A 17176-nucleotide genomic window follows, 5' to 3' on the forward strand; every position below is an offset into this window, starting at 1 on the left:
CCACATCACTAATCACTCCAAACATGTAAGTCAGAATCACACCCCGATATCAGATACCATCAAACTCCACTGAGAATGAGTATCACCAAAACAGCAATAAAAATTTTGGACGGCAGCAACCAGGGTAGACTTACAGAAAGGGAAGCTCGTCTATGCTATTGATGTCAATGTAAATGCGTGTATATACTGTGAAAAAAAGTTGGGATGTTCCTCACGCTGGGTACGCATTTAAGGCAAAGGAAACTCGTACCATAAAAATTATCTGCCAACTTATTGGCACAATGGCTCACGCCTGTAATCCAGCACTTTGGGAGGCCAAGGCGGGTGGATCATGAGGTCAGGAGATTGAGACCATCCTGGCTAACACGGTGAAACCCCATCTCTACTAAATATACACACACAAAAAAATAGCCAGGTGAGGTGGCGGGCGCCTGTGGTCCCAGCTACTCCAGAGGCTGAGGCAGGAGAATGGCGTGGACCCGGGAGGCAGAGCTTGCAGCGAGCCAAGATCGCGCCACTGAACTCCAGGCTGGTCAACAGAGCAAGACTCCGTCTCAAAAAAAAAAAATCTGCCTTCCCATGCCTCATGAAGCGCTATTCACAATACAGAAGATAATGGAATCAACCTATCCAACCACACATGAAGAGATAAAGACACTGCAGTGTATCTGCACAACGCAATACTCTTCATCCATAACAAAATAATGTGATTTTCATTTGGAGCCACATGGATGAACCTGGAAAATAGAATGTTAAATAAAATAAGCCAGGCATAGAAAAACAAGCAGATTCATCTCACTTATATGGAATCCAAAAACTCTGCCTTCAGTAAATAAAAGGCACAGTAGTGGTTTTCCGAGGAGAGGGGAAGGAGGAAATGGGAGGATTGGCTATGTAAACAAAGTTGCAGTTAGTTGGGAAAAACATTCTTGTGTTCTATGCCGCAACTGGGTGACTCTGGTTAACAAAATAGTACATTTTCCAAAAAAGCTAGAAGGTAGCAATTTGAATGTTATAACAACAGAGAAATAACAACTGTATGAGAACAGATATACCAAGTACCCCAATTTGATCATTACTAAAAATATACATGTACCAAAAAGTCCCAGAGGAAAAACAGTTCTAGCATACTCTCTAATTATATACTTTTTTACGCACAAAAATTTAAGAAATGTGAATATACAACGCTAATGATCACATAGAAATGGCCCTGTGTGTCTAAGGAACCCTGAGAAATAGAAACTAAGTGGGAGGACTCACAATCCCTGATACGCTGCTATGTTCCAGCCTGGGTAGACAATGAGACTCTGTCTCAAAAAAAATTGTTAGAAAATTTGAGGGAATCATAGAAGTGATAAACTGTTGTTACCAAACACGTACACAGAAAAAAGGAATACTAAGTAGCATAAAAATACAAATCCAAACTCATACTGAGCAAAGAACTTAGAGATATCTGCAAAGATGACATAAAATTAACAGGGAAGAGAAAAGGTCCTCAACATCACTATTCATCAAAAAAAAAGTACTTCAAAGCCACACTCAGATGTCATTTCACTCTTACCGAAATGAACGTTACTAAAAAGATTTAAAAAATTGTTTTGAGACAGGGACTCTGTCACTGAGGCTGGAGTGCAGCGGCATGATCATGGCTCACTGCAGCCCTGACCTCTCTGGCACAAGTGATCCTCCCACCTCTGCCTCCTGAATAGCTGGAGCTACAAGCACACACCATCACGCCTAATTTTTTGTAGAGATGAAGTTTTGCCATGTCGCCTAGGCTGGTCTCAAATTCTTTGGCTCAAGTGATCTGCCCACCTTGGCCTCCCAAAGTGCTTGGATTACAGGCATGAACCATCATGCCTGGCCATAAAAACAACATGCAGGCTACATCAAAGTGAGAAGTTTCTGCAAGGAAAAGGAAACAATGAACCCAAAGAGAAAGGCTGGGGGAACGTTTTGAGGAATCACACATCGGCTAACGGGGTTGTTATGGAAAATATGCAACACATTAACAGTACCAAGTAGCAACAACAAAAAAATGATCCATCCAAAACTGAGCACAGAACCTGAATAGACATTTCCGCAGGGACGACATTAAACCACACGGAAGGGAGCTTCCCCCGAGGCAGGGACAGAATTAGGCATACGCTGCGGGGACACTGAGAAAAGTCACCCTATGTCCCAACGGCTGTGAAACAAATGTAAAAATTCAGCAGACCACCCGCAGTAGTTCATGCCTGCAACCCCGGCACTTTGGGAAGCCGAAGCGGGAGGATTGCTTTGAGCTCACAAGATTGAGACCAGCCTGGGCAACATGGCGAAACCCTGTCTCTACCAAAAATACAAGAAAAACAAAATTCTGCAGACCGGGCACAGTAGTTCATGCCAGTAATCACAGCACTTAGGGAAGCCAAGGCGGGAGGATTGCGTTGAGCTCAGAAGTTTGAGACAAGCCTTGGCAACATGGCAAAACCCCATGGCTACCAAAAATACAAAAAAAAAAAAAAAAAAAAAATAGCTGGGCATGGTGGCACAGGCCCAGCTACTGGGGAGGCTGAGGCTGGAGAATCCCTTGAGCCCAGAAAGTGGAGGCTGCAGTGAACTGAGATCTGCCACTGCACTCCAGCATGGGCAACAGGGCCAGACCCTATCTCCAAAAAAATAAAAACAATTTAAAAATCAGCAAATCCTAGAGGTGGCCGGGATCCTTTCCTTCCACCTGAGGCCTGGCCCCAAAACCCCACCTGGGCCGGGCTTCCCCTTCCTCTCACAGCCAGAGCTTTCCTCTCTCTCCCTCTACACGGGGAGTCTCCCTCAGAAACAGCCCTAAAGCCAGGTCCTCCTCTTTCCAACCTCGACAGCCCCAGGGAATGAGCACTACTGTCAACTTCATACTAAGATGGCAAGAGAGAAAAAAGAAAAGGAGAACCCAGCAGGAATGCACAGAACATTCCAGAAAATGAAAGCTTCTGTACTCACCACGAAGGAAGAACTGCCCGAAGAAGCCAAACTCCCCAAAGACGCCGGCCGCGGAGAAGCCACACCAAAGCTCTGTCCTCAGCCGTCCGCGCCAGGACAGGAGGTGTCTCTTCCACAGGATGCGGCCTTAAGTTATCCCAAAGCTGCTGTGGCACCCGGCGGCTCCTGAGAACACCCTAGCTCTTCGGGTTTAACACAGGCAAGTCAATAAATGTGACACATCACATAAACAGAATTAAAAGCAAAGTCACATAATCATCTCAATAGACACAGAAAAGGCATTTGACAAAATCCAGCATCCGTTTATAATTAAAACCCTCAGCAAAACATGCATAGAAGGGACATACCTTAAGGTAATAAAAACCATCTATGACAAACCCACTGCCAGCATAATACTAAATGGGGAAAAGTTAAAAACATTTCCTCTGAGAACTGAAACAGTAAGTACAAGGATGCCCACTCTCACCACTTTTATTCAACACAGCACTGACAGTCCCACCAGAGCAATCAAATGAGAGAAAGAAATAAAGGGCATCCAGATCGGTAAAGAGGAAGTCAAATCATCACTGTTTGCTGTTGATTATGATTGTATACCTAGAAAACCCTAAACACTCCTCCAAAAAGCTCCTAAAACTGATAATTTCAGCAAAACTTCAGGACACAAAATTAATGTATCCAAATCAATAGATCTGCCGTACACCAACAATGTGCAAGCTGAGAATCAGCTCGAGAACTCACCCCTTTACAACAGCTGCAAGAATAAAATACAATACATAGGAATATACCTAACGAGGAAGTAAAAGACCTCCGCGAGGAAAACTACGAAACTCTGCTGAAAGAAATCACAGATGACACAAACAAGTGGAAACACCTCTCATGCTCACGGATGGGTAAAATCAACATTGTAAAAATGACCATAATGCCAAAAGCGATTTACAAATTCAAAGCATCTTCCACCAAAATATCACCATCATTCTTCACAGAACTAGAAAAGATAATTCAAAAATTCCTATGAAACCAAAAAAGTGCCCACATAACCAAAGCAAGACTAAGCCGAAAGAACAAATCTGGAGGCATTACATTACCTGGCTTCAATCTCTACTACAAGGCCACAGTCAGCAAAACAGCATGATACTGGTATAAAAATAAGCACATAGACCAGTGAAACAGAATAGAGAACCCAGAAATAAACCCAAATACTTAGTCAACTGATTTTCGATAAAGTAAACAAAAACATAAAGTGGGGAAAGGACACCCTATTCAACATATGGTGCTTGGATAATTGGCAAGCCGCGTGCCAAAAAATCAAACTGGATCCCCATCTCTTACCTTACACAAAAGTCAACTTCAATCTAAGACCTGAAACCATAAAAATTCTAGAAAATAACATTGGAAAACCCTTCTACACATTGGCTTAGGGAGACACTTCATGACCAAGAACGAACGCAAGTGCGACAACAAAATGAAGATAAACAGGTGAGACTTAATTAAGCCGAAGAGTTTCCACACAACAAAAGAAACAATTAGCAGAGTAAACAGACAACGCACAGAAAGGGAGAAAATCTTCACCATCTATACATCTGACAAAGGACTAATATCCACAATCTACAAAAAACTCAGCAAAAAAAAAAACCAATCCCTTCAAATAATGGGCTAACGACTCAAAAGAAGATATAAAAATGGCCAACAAACATGAAAACATGCTCATCCATCACTAATGATCAGGGATGGAAATTAAAACCACAATGCCAAGCCACCTTACTCCTGGCAAGAATGGCCATAATCAAAACATCAAAAAATAATAAATGTGGGTGGGGATATGGTGAAAAAAAGAACACTTTTACACTGCTGGTGGGAACGTAAACTAGTACGACCACTATGGTAAACTGTGTGGAAATTTCTTAAAGAACTAAAAGTAGAACTACCATTATATCCAGCAATTCCATTACTGGGTATCTCCCCAGACAAAAAGAAGTCAATATATGAAAAAGATACTTGGCACACGCATGTTTACAGCAGCACCATTCACAACTGCAGAAATATGTAACCACCCCAAATGTCCATCAATCAAAGAGATTAAGGAATTATGATATATATATATATGTGTGTGTGTGTGTGTGTAATAGACACACCATGGAATACTATTCAGCCATAAAAAAAAAAAATAATGGCATTCACAGCAACCTGGATGAGATCGAAGACTACTATTTAAGTGAAGTAACTTAAGAATGGAAAACCAAGCACAGTATGCTCTCACTCGCAAGTGGGAGCTAAGCTATGAGGATGCAAAGGCATTAGAATACTACAACCGACTTTGGGGACTGGGGGGAAAAAGTGGGAGGTGGGTGAGAAATAAAAGACTACAAACTGGATACAGCATATGCTGCACAGGTGTTGGGTGCACCAAAATCTCACCTCAAAAGAACTTACTCATATAATCAAACACCACCTGTTCCCCAAATACCTATGGAAATAAACAATGAAAAGATTTTGTATGTGTGTGTATGTATATCACATTTTTAACTTTTTTCACAGGTTCATTGAAATATAATTTATATATTATTTAATTCACTCATTTAAAGTGTAAACTTCAATTTTTTAGTGTATTAACTGGGTGGATAAACAATCGCCACAATATAATTTTAGAACATTTTTATGCTCCTTAAAAGAAACCTTGCACCCATTAGCAATCTTTCCCCATTTTCCCCACTCTTCCTTTAAACCCCTCCCAGCCCTAGGCAACCACCCATCTGCTTCCTAAGAATTTGCCTATTATGGAAGGATTTGCCTATTCTAGACATTCCATGTAAATGGAATCATACTAATATATAATTACGTGTGACTCACTGCTTTCACTTGTGTTTTCAACACGTTCACCCTTCTTGGAACATGTATTAATACCTTTTTCTTTTTTATTGCCAAATACTATTATATTTTATGGACACACCACATTTTACTAATCCACTCCACAATTCATGGGTATTTCTGTTGTTTCCTACTTCTTGTTGCTATAAATACTTGTATGCTACTTTTTGTGTAGGCATTTGTTTTCTTTTTGGTGTATACATAGGAGTGAATTTACTGAGTCATGTGATAATTCTGTATTTATCCTTTTGAAAAACTGCCAGACTGCTTTCAAGTCTCAGCAGCAGTGTATAAGGGTTTCAATTTTTCACATATTTATCCATTCTTCATTTGATAAACACTTAGGTTGTTCCTAAATCATAGCTATTATGAATAATGCTGCAATGAACAAGAAATTGTAGATGTCTCTAACATACTGATTTTAAGTTCTTTAGACACATATCCAGAAGAGACATTGATGAATCATAATACAAATATATTTATAATGTCTTGAAAAAGCTTCATACTGTTTTCCAAGATGGTGGTACTAATTTCAATTCCTACCAACAGTGTACAAGGGTTTTCTCCACATTCTAATCAACAGTTATCTTCCATCATTTTTTAATTTTTATTTTTTTAATTTATTTATTAAGATGGAGTATTGCTGTCACCCAGGCTGGAGGGCAGTGGCATGATCTTGGCTCATTGCAACCTCCACCTCCCAGGTTCAAGCAATTCTTCTGCCTCAGCCTCCCGAGTAGCTGGAATTACAGGTGTGTGCCACCACGCCCAGCTAATTTTTTGTATTTTTAATAAGAGACGGGGATTCACCATGTTGGCCAGGCTGGTCTCGAACTCCTGACCTCAGGCAATCCACCTGCCTCAGACTCCCAAAGTGCTGGGATTTCAGGTGTGAGCCACCATTTCCGGCCACATCTTTTTTTATAATAGCCTCAGTAACATCTGTGAGGTAGTATCTTCGTGATTTTGACTTGTATTTCTCTGATAATTAGGAATGCTGTCTTTTATCGACAGTTTTGATAAAAACCTGGCTTTTTGTATGTCTGTTTTTAGGAAATGTCTATTCAAGTCCTTTGCTTATTTTTTAGTAAGCCTGCTTTCTCATTTCTGGGTTGAGTTCCTTACATATTATTGATATGAACCCCTTACCTGATGTATGGTTTAAAAATTCCCTCTTCCCATTTGTGGGTTGTCTCTTTATAACCGTTTCTTTTGCTGTGCAGAGAAGCGTCTTAGTTTTATGGAATCTCATTTGTATGTTTTTGCTTTCATTGCCTGTACTTTTGGGGTCACCTGCAGAAAATCATAGCTCAGGCCATTGTCATACGGTTTTCTCCTATCTTTGCTTGCATCGGTTTTATGGTTGCAGGTTTATATTTCAGTCTTGCATCCATTGCTATTTGATGTTGGTATAGAGTGTGAAATAACGATCCAATTTTATTCTTCTGTATGTGAATAGTCAGTTTTTCTCTACATTATCTATTGAAGAGAGTTTTCTTTCTCCATTGTGTATTCTTTGCCCTTTTATCAAAAATCAATTGGCCACAGACACATGGATTTATTCATAGGTTCTATATTCCCTCACACTGGTCTAGAAGTCTGTTTTTATGCCAGTGCTGTGCTGTTTTAAGTACTATAACTTTTTAATATCATTTGAAATCAAGTAGTCTGATGCCTCTAGCTTTGTCCTTTTTGCTCAAGATTGCTTTGGTTTTTCAGCATCTTCTGCGGTTCCATTCAGATTTTGGGACTAATTTTTCTCCTTCTGTGAAGAATGGAACTGGATTTTGATAGTGCTTGCATTTAATCTGTAGACTGCTTTGGGTAGCACTGAAATCTTGACAGTATTAATTTTTTCAAATGCATAAATACGAGATTTTTTCTATTTATGTCACTTTCAATTTCTTTCAACAGTGCTGTAAATTTTCAGTTTACAAATGTTTCACATCCTTCTTCAAAATTAGTCTTTTAACTTATATATTTGTTATGCTATTATAAATGGAAGTACTTTATTGTTTTTCAGTTAATAGTTTGTCATTGGTGTATAGAAACAATAATACTATTTATATGTTAATTTTGTAACTCTCAACTTTGAATGTGTTTATCAGCTAACAGCTTTTTTTTTTTTTTTGATGGAATCTTAAAGATTATCTCTATGTTGGCTGGGCGCGGCGGCTCATGCCTCTAATCCCAGTACTTTGGGAGGGTGAGGCAGGTGGATCACGAGGTCAGGGGTTAGAGACCAGCCTGGCCTATATGATGAAACCCTGTCTCTACTAAAAAAAATACAAAAATTAGCCGGGTGTGCTGGCACGCGCCTGTAATCCCAGCTACTTGGGAGGCTGAGGCAGAAGAATCGCTTGAACCCAGGAGGCAGAGGTCGCAGTGAGCTGAAATGGCGCCACTGCACTCCAGCCTCTTTCCTATTTGGATGCCTTTCATTTCTTTACCTTATATAATTACTCTGGTTACGTGATTACATATAACATTTTCAGCATTTGTAATTTGACATCACATCCGTTGTAATACACTGTTATTTTTCAACTTGAAAACCTGGACATTTATCATTACTCTCCCTTTCTCTTCGTCTAGTTCTTATCCAAGAAAACAACCTATCAATGTAAACCAGATTAGATAATTATTTTTCTATAAAACCACGTCAAATGTATTAAAAATTTTTAATCCAACAACTTTGTATGTCAATGACTTTAAACTGTGGTCTCTCAAAACAAATCCAATACTTTTAGTAGGAAAAATTATGTTAATTCCTACACTACCATTGGGGCCACCCAAGAGTTGACCAAAGGTGATATTAATACATATGCTTAATACCTTGGTTCTCACAGTTCTAGTGTAAGTCTTGAAAATCAAGTAAATTTGGAAACATTATAGTTGCACGAACTCTCTCATGAGTCACAGTTAATCCAGAATATTATTTCTAAGTTATCAAAAAGCCAACAAGTAAATATGATGCACTGTTTAAAAAAAAAATCATAATTTTATATTACATAAAAGAAACATATATTAAATACTATTTACTGAATATCTCAAGTATATTTACATAGAAATGAATCAAAAGCGTTATCTATTAGATAACGTTTAAATGACTAAAAATACTTGAGATAGCATTACTACATAAATGCTAGTGAAAATGCTGACGAAAGTAAAAATGTCATTCCCTACATTTGCTAAATATATTGTAACACATTATAAGTGTTTTTGGCCAGGTGCAGTGGCTTCACGCCTGTAATCCCAACACTTTGGGAGGCCGAGGCGTGCGGATCACAAGGTCAGGAGATCGAGATCACCTTGGCGAACACAGTGAAACCCCATCTCTACTAAAAATACAGAAAAATTAGCCAGGCGTGGTGGCGGGCACCTGTAGTCCCAGCTTCTCGGGAGGCTGAGGCAGGAGAATGGCGTGAACCCAGGAGGCGACGGAGCTTGCAGTGAGCGGAGATCGCGCCACTGCACTCCAGCCTGGGAGACAGAGCGAGACTCCGTCTCAAAAAAAAAAAAAAAAAAATAAGCGTTTTTAAAACATATCACTAAGGGCTGAAGTAAGTAGGCAAAAATGATTCTAAGTATTTAATTATGGAAAAATTTAGTACAGCACATAGCGTTCATGTGACAGAAGGATTTTAAATGGAACCCAGAGATTAGCAGCAGCAGGAAGTTTCTATCATACTTAGGATCAGGAAAACAACAGAAGTTACTGGAACACAAAAGCAGGGTCGTTATTAAAAACGGCCATGGTGAGTGGCTGTGACCATTACCTAATATGTTACAGTGAATAAAGACAGATACCACATGACCGGAGGCTTTTTTCTTCCACAGATGCCTTCCATTGGCCAGAATTAGCCAGTATTTAGAGTGCACTGAAGACTGGGAGGGTCTGTTCTCCATAATAGAGTGAAAAGAAGGTGAGATGCTCACTAACTTAGTGATGGCTTTAATCGTACCCCAAAACTCAGTATCACACAATAAACTTGCACATTTTTGTTCAATCTAAAATAAAAGTTGAATTGAAAAAGAATACACAGAAACCAGTTTAGACTTCACTAATCAGTAGTAAAGTCTTCATGGCTGCTCTTCCATTGCACTGAGAAACTGTCCATTTTATTCATCAAAAGAAAACTTCAGTGAACCTTTACTCACTGTCTGACAATAGTGAGAATCAAATGAATGAATCGGAATGTCTGTCCTAGCTACTCCCTCTGGTTCTACTTCAATTCCTGCTGTCTCCATATCATGCATCACTGTGTGAAAGGTGAATGTGGTAAAACTGAAGGGACTGCTTGTACTTGGAGAACAGCAATGCACTGGAAATTCACTCCTTAGAAGCTGTTCAGAGTTTGGCAATAAATACAATCTAATATTCACACTTAACAGCAATGATCTATAATCCCATTTTCACATCTATTGTAAAGGCCAACCATGTGTTTCAGCCAAAACAAACTGATTTTATTAATACAATGACCAGACATACATAAATAATGAGTTTATTTTACCAGAGGACTTGGCTCTCACACTTGTATTCTATTGTAGGAATTCACACTTATCCAATTCTAACAAGAGCTGGATAAACTCAGGGTTTTCCTAAAGTAACAATGACTATTCCTCACAAAAGAGTCACAGGCAAAGTCTACACTTGAAAATGTGTAGACTGTCTTCCATGCCGTGTGCATTAAGAAATGTTTTATTATTAGACCTCGTATACGGACATTATGGATGACTATGTTGGCTAATTAGAACAAGTTTATCAAGTTCTTTGAAATAGTTGGTAGACAAAGTAAAGTAATTCAAAGATTCAGTCCAGACTAAACAGTGTGAAACCCTGCCAGAAACCAAGGTGTAGCAAAGTAATAACGTAAATACCAACGTGATTTCAGTCTCTGCTAGGCGACTGACCTCCCTCCAACCACTAAAACTCTGTGCCATCAGATGCATTAATAATGAGACACTGGTCACTCACTGCGGAGGTGGACATGGTGAAAAGCTTTTTTACCCATAGATTCAGGTGAACGCCTTATAAGCCTGAAATGCATTCAGTTGATGCACCAGACATCAGTTACTGAAGAAGCAGAGGCAATGAACTTCCCTTAACATTGACCGAAGTGGATAAATGCATGGCAATGTGCTGAATGACTTTAACAATGCAGACACACCCAATGTCAAAACGCCACAGGGTTACCTGGTGCTGCAAGGCTGGGACTGGGTTGCCGTGAGACTGTCTTAAGGCAGTGGGATTTCTGATGGAACTGTGGGCATAAGCGTATGTCCCCATACGCCACTCCCACTACTCACTGTAGGAAAAGCAGTGTAACATTTGTCCTGGGTAACAATGACAAACAATCCCCAAGTCCCAGTGCAAACCAACAGTGCTGGGGCCACACAGCGGCCTGAGCAACATACATATGGGTTATAACTGAGAAGACATTTTCAAGGGATTGCTATTTCAACAGGCCTGGGGGATGCTCCAGATCACTAATCATCAGAGATGAGGTACCAGTGCCATCACACGCTGGTCAGAGTGGCCATTTGTCCTGTCAAAATATAACATACTGGTGTTGCAGCAGAGAAAATCAAACACGGCTATTCTCTTGGAGGTAATGCAAACTAGATCTCAAACTGTGGAAACCAATCTGAAGATTTCTGGAAAAAAAAAAAAGGATAGAAAGCAGAGCTTACGCTTTGACCCAGCAATCCCACCCCGTGCATCTACCCAAGGGAAAAATACATGCATCTATCAAAAAGACACTGACACTCACACGTCCACAGGAGTGTTACTGACAGGAATAAAGACGGGGAACTGACCTAGACGCACACCAACAGAAAATCTGATTTTTAAAAACGTGGTACCTATACATCAAAGAATGCCAAAAAGCCACTAAGGAAAATCAAACACAGAAACAAAATCATGCCCTCAGTAGGAACATGGGTGGAACTGGAAGCCACTCTGCTAAGCAACTGAGGCAAGAACAGAAGATCAAACACTGCAGGTTCTCATATGTAAGTGGAAGCTCAACACCCAATACACATCAACATAAAGATGAAATCAACAGACGCTGGGTATACCAGACAAAAAAAGAAGGGAGACAGGGAGCCTTGGAGGAAGAAAGACCCAACTGGTGTTACGTTCACTACCTGGGTGACGGGTACGTTAGGACCCCAAGCATCAAAATTCTACCGCATAACCATGTAGGGAACTGAATCTGCAGGTGTACCCCTCGATCACAATAAAAGTAGCTATCATTTTAGAAAACCCAGCTTTGGAAATAGAAATAGAAAAAAGGAAGAAAACTCACAAAACAAAAAGTCCAATCCACCCATTAGCGGCATGAACACAGAAAGACAACCGAATGGACACAATGAAGGAGTCAAATAATCAACCCAAAATTATAAACACTGAACCCATGGGATTCTTGTTTTCCCCCAAAAGCACACCAAAGGCGCAATGGTTGAGGCAACAGGGGGGTCACGTACAAAGGACTGAAATAAACCCTTCCTCTACACAAGACACAAAAAGCGACATGAAACCCACTGAACACCTAACTGCAATTCTGAAACCAAAAATCTCCAAGGAAAACGCACAGGGTGCGTGTCCACTGTGGGGAAACTTGAACCTGTGAACCTAAGCTACAAACAGAAAAGGAAGACATAGGAACCAAATACCCATAGACCATACAATGGCTTCACCATCTCGCTTTTCTTCTCAAAGGGACACAGAAATCCGTGCTAACAAAAACTAATGCAACCATGTGAGACTAAGGACAACTTCAGAGCTTCACACAGCTTCAACAAAGGAGAGAAAATAGAGAACCCAAATAAAAGGCATCCTGCAGACTAGAAGAAAATTATGGAAAACTGTGATCTGGAAGGGCTTCTTACCTAACATATTCAAGAAACTAATAGTCCTAAGTGGACAAAAACGTAAAAACCAATACACACGCTTTTAAACACCCAGAGGACTGGCATAGGCATTTCTGAAAACACCTGAAACAGACTCTCGGGTAACAGAAAAGTTTCTCCGTATCAGTAATCATCCCCCAAATTGTAAATCCCAACCACACTCAGATACTATCAAACTCCCCAGAGAACGAGTATGACCAGGAACAGCAGTAAAACTTTGTGAAGATAAGGGCAGTGTAGATTTACTGACAGAGGAACTCTTACATACTACTAGTGAGAATGCAAATTCTTATACTCACTGGGAGAGACAGCTGGAGGTTTCTGAACCACCACCACAACTACCAGTTCCTCTAGCCATCCCAACACTGGCTACACCCGCAAAGCCAAGGAAACCTACCTTAAGGAGGGCTCTCCCTCCCCGTGTTTCATGAAGTACTCTGGACAATAATCAAGGTGTAGAATCAACCCACTTGTCTTTCCACAGCTGAAAAAATGCAGGAATTGAAGGATTTATGCACAAGTATACTCTTCAGCCACCAAAATTCCGGACATCAGTTCACTACCAGCAAGATGGAGAAACCTGGAGAACATTAAATTAAAAAAATGAGAGAGGGAGAGGAAGACAAACACAAATACTGCATAATCTCACGCACATGGAATCTAACAAAGTGAATCTCATAGAACAACAGTGTCAACAGTGGGTACCAGAGGCTGAGGGGAGAATTGGAAATGGCTACAAAGGGATGCTCAGATGACATGCAGGTAACTCTGGTGTTCTACGGCACAGCAGGGTGACTAGGCTTAACAATATGGAAGCGTAATATTCAATATTGCTGAAAAGGATTCAGAATGCTCTCTCCATCAAGAAATCCTCACTGTAGCATGAAACAGAGATGCTAGGTCCTGCAGTTTCATTGATTCATGTAAAAAGGTCCCTTGCACCCTTTACGTAAAAACACAGACCATGTGATATTTTTGTTTTCCAAACAGGATCACAACACACTACTAAAAATCCCGTAGGACAATGAAGTGTCACGCATTCCCAAAGCAGTTCCTACACACACAAAGTCTAGAGTAGAGTCACACTCTTCCATTTTAAATTACTTCCCAAAGCTTTAGTTACCCAAGCAATTCGTGATAGGCATTAAGAGAGAAACACAGGCCAATGAACACAAGGATGCCGCCCAGCAGCAAACTCAAAAGAAGGTCTCAGTTAATTTAGAAAGTTTATTTTGCCAAGATTGAGGACACACTCGTGACCCAGTCTCAGGGTCATGACAACATGTGCCCAAGGCGGTCAGGGCACAGCTTGGTTTTACACATTTTAGGAAGACATGAGACATCAATCAATACATGTAAGAAGTACATTGATTTGGTCTAGAAAGGTGTGACCACTTGAAGCAAACACAGGAAGACTGGAAGCAGGGAGGGAGCTTCCAGGTCACAGATCAGTGATACACAAATGATTACATTCTTTTGAGTTTCTGATGATTCTCCAAAGGAGCCAATCAGACACACATATATCTCAGTGAGTAGAGGGGTGACTTTGAAGAGAATGGGAGACAGGCTGGCCCTAAATAGTTTCCAGCCTGAGTTTTCCTTTGTGATTTTAGGGGCCCAAGATATTTTCCTTTCACAATTTCCCCCTTTTCTTGTTAAAAAAAATCTTTTGGAAAAGGCATTTTACAAGAAAATGAGTCTCTGGTCTCGGGTTTCATCTGATCTCTCATGGCTAGGAGGGTTTATTCCTAGAAAGCTCCCAAAAGCTCATTTTTAGCAGGTTGTGAAGTCTCACATCCTGTGAAGCTAAAATAGGCTGGAGGAAGGGAGAAAAAACAACAAACAAAAGAACAATCCTGGAAAAATAAACATAAGCCACATTACTGTGCAGTCCATACATCAGTAGGCAAGTATGAAAGTGGCTTATGTATGTAAACAAGTTGCTGTTATTTTCTTCTGAAGTTTAAGTTGTTTGGCTTCAGTTCTCAGGGTTTTAAGAAAGCACAGCTTAGTTTAGGACTAATTGAAAAAAAAAAAAATTGAAAACACTATTCTAAAGACTTGTAGCCAAGAAAACTTAGAATTCGGTCCAAGCTGTAGAAAATAATAAAAGTTGAAAAAAAAAGTAGGCAAGACTAGAATCTAAAAACAGGTCTACTGTAGTTTTGAAACATAATTTTTTTCCCTCCAGTTTTCCATTTTTACTAAAGATAAATCATGTTAGAATTGATTTGCTTTATTATACTTGGCCTAATAATTTGCATACAGTGCAATAATAATTATTTTTTACCTGGGCTTTTAAATTGGCTTTGACAGAACTTTGCTCCATAGGAGGAATCTTAGATAAGACTTTTTTAAAGCCAAGCCCAACCACGCCATCAAATACCTATGATTTCAGTGAATTTCCTCTTCTCTTGAGGTTCCAAGATAAACCGGGGCTTCTGCACCTGTCACAGCAAGTGACATTATTTACCACAGATCAAAACCCTATACAGGGACTGTGCACACAAAATATGAGGCCAGCTTTTCGAAGGGCTTTATTGGCTTCGTAAGTCTGATTCCTTAAAGGAAAGCACACCATTTCAGTCCAACCCTTGATAAAATAACCAAATTCTCCAACTGTGTCTTACTGCAAAATAAAACAGATTTTTATTGTACTTATGCAAATAACTATATTGCCATAAATTTACAATACTCACGGTCTCCAAATTCTGGAGAAATTAGGTAGAGAACAACAAATACGCTCCAAATTTTGTGCACAGGAATATACAATAATTTATTGTTAAAACCTGTAAATAACTTTAAAAGTTTCTTAACTCTGAAAAACTAAAAGTATCAGCAATGTTTCAAGCGAAAAGTCAAAAAAATTACTTCAGTGTTCTATTGACTCAGTTATTTCAGTTAACTCCTGTTCTGTATGATAGTCATGAACATTTCAGCTCTCCATGAGAGTTTTGAAATTTTTTGCCTTATTCCAATATAACAATTTCCAAAATTATCAGAAAACCTGAACTTAAGTGCACCTATTAGAGTCCTATAGCTGATTATAAACCCACCTTACAAAGAGGGTTTAAAACAAGACAACTATCTGTGGATGAAAAAAAAGTTAAGGCAGCCATAGTTAAAAGACACAACTGACAAGTGAATTTGTTACCTCTGAGGCACACAATAATTTTAACATAACAATTATGATTATTACAAACAATGTACACTAAGTTATATCAGAATTACAGGAGTTTCCCATCATTTTGGAAACATACCAATAACATATTTATACAAATGGATCCGAAAGAAAGCCAAACACCATCTCATATTTGACAATGTTTCCTGTATAAATTTTATACCAGATAAGCCAAATTATGCTATTTTCAGACTTTAGAGAACCTAATGTCTTAAAGAATTATTCAGGATAGAAAAAGACATAATAGGCCGGGCGCGGTGGCTCAAGCCTGTAATCCCAGCACTTTGGGAGGCCGAGACGGGCGGATCACGAGGTCAGGAGATCAAGACCATCCTGGCTAACACAGTGAAACCCCGTCTCTACCAAAAATACAAAAACTTAGCCGGGCGAGGTGGCAGGCGCCTGTAGTCCCAGCTACTCGGGAGGCTGAGGCAGGAGAATGGCGTAAACCCGGGAGGCGGAGCTTGCAGTGAGCTGAGATCTGGCCACTGCACTCCAGCCTGGGTGACAGAGCGAGACTCCGTCTCAAAAAAAAAAAAAAAAAAAAAGAAAAAGACATAATATATCATTTGATTTTGGAAAGTCTGTCAAATATAAAATATTTAAAACACTTGATATTAAAAAATAGGATTACAGGTCATTGTAAAGTCATTTATTTAACCAAAGTGATAATTCAAGAATTTTTTAAAAAGTGAAAACCTTCATTTTTTGAGACAGGAGACTTAATTTTCTAAACAACAGGCCATAATAAAAACAGCATAAAGTCAATTACATTTGGTTTTAAAATTTTTGTAAACAATCTATAAAATGTAATCCTGATCATAAAATATAACTTCCATAAGCCTTTTGTAACCTGTAATAAGGAGCTGGTTAATGCTTCAAGAAGACCTTGTTCATCTGACACAGGGGTCCGTGTACTGGTTTTGCATCAGTGTGCCTTTGACATTAGTAATTAATGTACAGAGAAACTGAACTTACCTTACCTTTCAAAATCGGCCCTTACAATCTTACGCTCCTACCTCTTTCACTGGTCTCTGGGTCTCGAGGAGTTGAATAGCTTTCATCACTTCTTGCCCTGTATTCTCAGGAAGGCAGCAGTTTATTTAAATCGGCATCTTCTATGGGTCCTGAAAATGAGGCTTTAATTGCTGTGAGTGTTTAAAATTTAGCAGGACTTAGTGTCCTTTTTAGACCTAGGAGGTAAATGCCTGTAACTCAATGTTGCAAGGATTTTGAAAG

The 17176-nt window shown here is 39.6% G+C and overlaps 1 protein-coding gene across 1 annotated transcript in view; it reads right to left on the reverse strand.

The window, feature by feature from the left end:
* The window catches only part of POTED (POTE ankyrin domain family member D), an 89172-nt gene extending 72559 nt beyond the window's left edge, over window positions 1-16613 (reverse strand). The window contains 3 exon segments of the mRNA XM_050779072.1: window positions 2980-3161; window positions 13154-13336; window positions 15143-16613. The gene's annotated coding sequence lies outside the window, so the exon portion shown is untranslated.
* Window positions 16614-17176: the final 563 nt, after the last annotated feature.

This window comes from Macaca thibetana, chromosome 2 (assembly GCF_024542745.1).
Source record: "Macaca thibetana thibetana isolate TM-01 chromosome 2, ASM2454274v1, whole genome shotgun sequence".
In the NCBI taxonomy this organism is placed as follows: Eukaryota; Metazoa; Chordata; class Mammalia; order Primates; family Cercopithecidae; genus Macaca; species Macaca thibetana.